Here is a 6366-nt window from a genome sequence, read left to right as displayed (position 1 = left end):
AGACCCTGCCTGGGGTGCTCTCTGGAATGGCTGCTTTGGGAGGCCCAGTTCTGACCAATGTAAGGTGTACGATGGCGACTCATTCGTCCACTTTCAGAAGTGGGCTGGCCTTTGGAGGCTTTCTGGTGTCACTGAATCACTCTGGCTGACCCAGCGGAGAGCGAGTTGCAGATGTGGGAGCACTTCAGCGAGCAGTGCCCCTGCGTGTACAAAGCCACCCCACCTGCAGGGACACGGGTGGGTGACAAAGTCCGGGTGGTGGGGAGGGAAGGGCTTGGCATGACATGTTGAAGAGGCAGGGAAGGCCTTCAAATTTATCCAGCTTCTTCCTGGAGGGCTCTGGGCAGGCCTGTGTTGTCAAATAAAACCAGGGGTCAGCAATTTTTTTCTACAAAGGGCCTGATAGTAGATATCTTAGGCTTTGCAGGTTACATGGTCTCTGTGGTGCATTAGCTTCTTTTTTTTTAATCCCTTAAAAATGTAAAAACCATTCTCAGCTCATGTGGCCACACACCATAGTTTGCTGACCCCTGAATTAAAACTTCCTGCCTTCTCTACCAAGCCTCTTCCCTCTCTTCAGAATATTTCATCATCCTGTCTTGCTGACAGTAAGTGAGTCCCTCCACTTAAGCCCAGAGCCTGTGGCAGCATGTCCCACAAAGCTCACCTAATTCTCAAAGGCGCTGCCCCCGGGCCCAGCCAGGGACTACAGACCCCTCCTTTACTCCATCCTCACTGCTGAGAAGAGTGGGAGACAAGCAGGAAGCAGTAAACATCCGGACAGCTTCTCTACAGTCCAGTTCCTCACAGAGAAGCTGCTTCTGAGTTGCTCCTGAATAGGGACTGACAGGAGAGCCTCACCGCCAACCAACATTTCCTCTCCACAGGAGTGGATGGGACCTAACAAACCCATGGGCCGGACTGCTGGCAGGGTGACCCCATCTCAGAACCACACCCCTGCCAGACACGCGAGCGCTTTCGAAACCACACAGCCACACTGGGTTCAGCAGCAGGTGAGACTCAACAGTGCTCTGGAGGCCAGGTAGGGAGCGATCTGAACCTCATCATTAGCCCCAGCAGAGGACATCACATCCCCCCACTGCACCCAGTGCAGGCCAGACACACATCACCCAGCTGCGACAACACAGCAGGCCAGAGAGGTCCACTGCACAGAGGGTCTCCATGCACCACAAGGCTGGTGGGTGCCACAGCATTTACGCCTGTGTATGACTTTACCTGGCAGTGCGTGGTATAGTCCACTGTATAGTCTTAACACTTTTTGGGGTCCCAACCAAAAAAATACAAATTTTGTTTTCTGACACAGCATTATTCCCTGGAAGGAGCCTTGGTCATTACTGTATTTTAAAAATCAAAAGCACAGCAGGAACAGAGGTAGGACTTATATTGCCATCCAAGAGTTTTCCCAAGAGGGCCTGAATGAGCTAGGAACGTGCCCCAGGGTGATGATCCCGTCACCACAATTATTCTTTTGCATGTTGCAGATGGAATATTTTTCAGTGTGTGTGCCTATCTGTCTATGCTCTTCTTTAAACATGATTGGTTTTGAAAAAGAAACACATGACTTGGGGATTAGAATTTTGTGTCTACTGGTTGACAGCTTCTGGTTCCCCCAGGCCACACCACTGACATCTCCCCTTTCTTCTTGTGGTACGTGTTAGTTATTTTTGTTCCTTCACCTCCCCTGATGGCAAGAAGGGAAGAACAGTTAGGAGAATGCCAATTGTAATGAGAAATCAAGATGTACTGGGCTGACCAAAATGCACAGTGAAACTAAGGGAAGAATCATGTGAAAATCTAAGTCTAATTGCAGCAAAGGTGGGTCAGCTTTTGCTCATCGATGAGGAGCTTCTCAGGTTTTCTGGGGCAGATTTCCCTGACTGTTCAGAGGTTGTGGCTGGGTTCCCTGCGGTTGCCTGGGACGCGTTCAAGAAGGAACACTCACTCAGCTTGGCACCCTGGGAGTCGGCTATTGTGGACACGTCGGCCTCACAGGACAGGTCCTCGGCCGAAAAGTTGAGACTTCCAAGCTTGGCAAGAGAGTGGGAGCGCTTCAGTGGGGATGAGACCGTGAGGCCTGCCAGCCGGAGCCGGGTCTCGATTTCCTGCATCCGCTGCTTCACCAGGCCCGGCTTCCCATGGACGCTGTGGATGCTGTCACTACTGGAACTCCGAGTCAGGTTGGAACTCATGGAGGAGGAGGTGGGTGTGTAGCAGATGGTCTTCAGAAAGTCTTTTGAGAAATGACTGGTGTGGTCCAGGCGGCAGAGGAAAGGAGTAGGGCTTTTCAATGAGGCCCCTTCTGGTGGGGGGTGGGCAGAGTCTGACTTCTCGCCCCCAGCAATGCTGGGTGGAGCCGGGAGTCCCGGGGGAGGGACAGCAGCCAGATCCTGGTTCTCCTCTGGTATGCTGGCCTCCAGCCTGCTGGTGGCGCTGTCCCTGAAGGGAGACGCCGGGTCTGCAGGCATGCCCTTTAGCCTCTCCAGTTCTTTGGTGTGCTTGTGGACCAAGCCTGCCTTCTGCAGCTGAATGATGGATTCCTGGTGCTGCATCAAGTAGCTGTTGGTTGTGGGTTTCTCGGATTCTTTACTGAACTGCAGACGCAGGTCCTTGGCCGGCTTCAGATCTTTCTTAGATGGCGGTTCCTCCTTCACAACTTCCATGCTGGGAGAGTTCTTATCACAGTGAGAGTTCTTCAAAAGGAGGGACTTTGACAGGACTTTTTGGGTCTCTCTGGAAGGTTCCAAAAGGCTAGCTGGTAGCTCTGGGACAGCCCCTGCCCCAGAACCACTGGAGTCTGGCCTCCTCGAGCCTGCTGGTGGTAGAAATGGGGAACTTTTGGTTGGCCCAGAGGCCAGCTTCTCCAAAGCTCGGGACCTACCAGACATGTGGCCCACAGGGGAAGAAGTGAAGTGGGGCAGGAAGGCTGGCTGGGTGCAGATGGCAGGAGCACAGGGGTTCTCGCACTGCTCCCCCAAGGCCTCTGGAGCCCTAATGGCTGTAGGGTACATGCAGTCGGCACAGGATTTGTAGGAAGGCTTCACTTTGTTAAGGATCCCAAAAAGGGCAGCATGCTCAAAGTCGTCCGGACAGCTCCTCTTGCTGTTGTTGTTACTTAGGTTTTCACAGTTGAGCAGGGTTTTGTCAAGCTGGGCTGGGGGCTGCCCCCACGTCCCTCCTCTGGGGCCCTCCTCCCTTTCCATCTCCTCCACCTGTGGCAAGGAGCCACAACGGGCTTCGGGGCTCCCAAACTCTAGTTTCTTCTTCATTTCCTTCTCACAGAGTCCAGAACCTTCCTGGGCATGTCTGGCAGGCTTGTGACCCTCTGCTGGCTGAGCCGCTTCCCCCAGCAGAGCGTCCCTCTCCAGGTCCTCCAGGGGGACCATGCTGCCTGTTTTATCATTCAGGGAGTGCAGGACAGGGTCTGAGAGTCGCTGGAAACAGCAGGGAAGAGCGGGTCCTCCTGAGGACCTGCTGCCTGGGAAACCAGGCTGGGCGGCATCATCCAAGCAGGGCAGCTGGCCTTCTGGGGTGTCATCCAGGGTCTCTGGCAAGAAGTCCCCAGGCCCTGCAGGGTCATCCACAGGCTGCTGCAGGCAGCTCTTGGTCTGCTGGCACCACAGCTTGTTGTGCTGCTGTTTGCTCGCATCCAAGATGCCTTCATACTCAGACAGCTGCCTCATAAAGCCTGCCTTGGGGTGTGTAATGCTGCGCTTTTGCTTCACATAGTTCTAAGCTTTTTCCAGAGGCCAGCCAAATTCCTTCATGGCATAGGCTATGATGGTGGAAGCCGATCGACTGACACCCATTTTGCAATGTACCAGGCACTTGGAGTGGTTCCTCTTCGCTTTGTTTATGAATTGGTAAGCTTCATTCCAGTGGGCAAGAAGGTCAGTTGTCTCTTCATCATACACTCGGATGTTATGATATGCAAATAAGCCAGGAAAAAAATTATCTATCTCTCTAGTGACATTCAGAATGTAGTCCACACCTGAGCCCTGCAGTTCCTCCAGATTGGATGCATTCCATTCCGAGCCGAGATAAAGATGATTGAAGATCAAGGAGGGTTTGTCCATCTGTCCCAAGATAAGCAGCATCTCGTTGTCTATGAATTCTTTGAATTCTTTCAAGTTACAGTTCATCTGTTTCTCTAACTCATTACGGATTTCTTTGGAGGTCACGTTTTCTAGATCCTGGCTCATCATGATGCTCTGGAGTTTGGCTTTGATGAGGCTCTCAGTCCTTTCCCCTTCAGTTGGCTTGTCCACAAATAGGGCTGGGGAGTCGGGCCGTGTGGACTCCAGGTCCTGCATGGTGTTCCACTCGTTGATGCAGCTCTGATCAGAGCTAATGCAGCTCTCATAGTAGGTGGCCCAGATGAGGGCCACACCTCCGGGGAAGTAGTTGTGCCATCGTGCCACTTCACAGGCCTTGTGAATGACCTGCAGGGCAGACCACATGGCCTGGACAGATACGGGCTTGAAGACGTGCATCCTTCCTGCTGTGCTGATGCTGAATCCACCATCTCCATCAAGGTGGATTTTTGTGTTGCTCCGCAGTCGGACGACCATGCCAATGGTGCAGCTTTTACTTTCCTTACTGGAAAAGTCGACTCCCAGCAAGATGCTCTCCTCAGTGTCCTGGTGCCCGCTGCTGTCCACCACCACCATGTACCGGACCCGCTCTGCCCAGGCGCTCTCCAAGCGCACAGCCAGCTTGATTCTATCTTCACACCGCAGAAGGTTGGATCATTACTTGAAGATGTTGGGGCAAGTCACCTGCATGCTTGTGGGGATGCTGAAGACTCCTCTGGCCTTGAGGGCTGTTTCCCTGTTGTAAGAAGAGGGCTGCTCCTTTCACCATGAAAAAGCTCTCACTTAAACAGAAACCTGAGCACTCCGGAAACAGCCAGCTATTAACAGTGACCTTTGCCTTGGAAATCATGGACAAAAATTCCCCTTGGTTTCCCTTACATTCCTGAGGTTTAACTACCGATCTTCATGCTGCCAGCCTCCAACTCGCTGTTGCTGGTGGAGGAGGAGGCGGTGCTGGGCATGGGCTACTGTTACAGGGTCACCAAGGCCATGGCTGCGGCACGGCGCTCGGGTGCCGCCGAGACCCTAAGATAGAGCCACCGCCGTCGCCCAGGCCGGGCCACTATTTAATTTTTTTTATTGAAGTGTAGTTGATTATGGTATTCTACTGGTTTCATGTATATGATATAGTCATTCAACAGTTATCTACATTATTAAATGCTCACCCCAAAAACTGTTGTTACCATCTGTCAGCATACAGTGATATTCTAATATTATTGATTATATCCCCTATGCTGTACTTTCATCCCCATGGCAAATTTATGCCATGATTAGGATTTTGAATCCTTTTATCTCTTTCACCTGTTTCACCCACCTCTCTATCCCCTCCTCCATGGCAACCAGCAGTCTCTTCTGTGTCTATGTTTTATTTTTGTAAATTTGTAAATTCCTCATATAAATGAAATCATATGGTATTTGTCTTTCTATGCTTGGCTTATTCCACTTAGCCTAATACCCTCTAAGTCCATGTTGTTTCAAATGGCAAGATTTCATTCTTTTTTTTTGTGAAGTAATATTCCATTGTGTATATGTACACATCTTTATTCATTTATCAATGAACATATAGGTTGCTTCTATATCTTGGCTATTATAAATCAGGGGACAGTAAACATAGGAGTGCATATCTTTTCAAAGATTTTGATATTGTTTTCTTTGAGTAAATTCCTAAAAGTGGAGTTACTGGTTTGAATGCTATTTCTATTTTTAGTTTTTTGAGGAACCTCCATACTGCTTTCCACAGTGGCTGCACCAATTTACATCCCCACCACAGTGTAGTAGGAAGGTTCCCTCTTTTCTACATCTTCGTCAATACTTGCTATTTCTTGTCTTTTGGATAATGGCCATTCTGATAACTGATAACAATGAAGTGTTACCTCATTGTGGTTTTGATTTGCATTTCCCAGATGATTAGCATTGTAGAGCATCTTTTTATGTGCCTTTTGACCATCTGTATGTGTTTGGAAAAATGTCTATTCAGGTTCTCTGCCCATTTTTTAATTGGGTTATTTGTTTCTTTGGTGTTGAGGCATATGAGCTTTTTATATATTTTAGATGTTAACCCCTTATGAGAAAATCATTTATGAATATATTTTCCCATACCTGAGGTTGCCTTTTGGTTTTGTTAATGGTTTCCTTTGCTGTGTAGAAGCTATTCTATTTGATGTAGTCCCACTCGTTCATTTTTGCTTTTCTTTCCTTTGCCTTCCCCACCTATCTAGAAAAATATTCCTCATGCTTATGTTGAAGAGATTTT

General features: G+C 49.6%; 1 pseudogene; it reads right to left on the bottom strand.

Annotated features, from left to right (window-relative positions):
* Positions 1-1755: 1755 nt before the first annotated feature.
* Positions 1756-4962, bottom strand: LOC118973681 (protein phosphatase Slingshot homolog 1 pseudogene; annotated as a pseudogene).
* Positions 4963-6366: the final 1404 nt, after the last annotated feature.

This window comes from Manis javanica, chromosome 1, assembly GCF_040802235.1.
Source record: "Manis javanica isolate MJ-LG chromosome 1, MJ_LKY, whole genome shotgun sequence".
Classification (NCBI taxonomy): Eukaryota; Metazoa; Chordata; class Mammalia; order Pholidota; family Manidae; genus Manis; species Manis javanica.
Note: the sequence above shows the minus strand (reverse complement) of the source record. Positions and strands in the feature narration are given on the sequence as shown.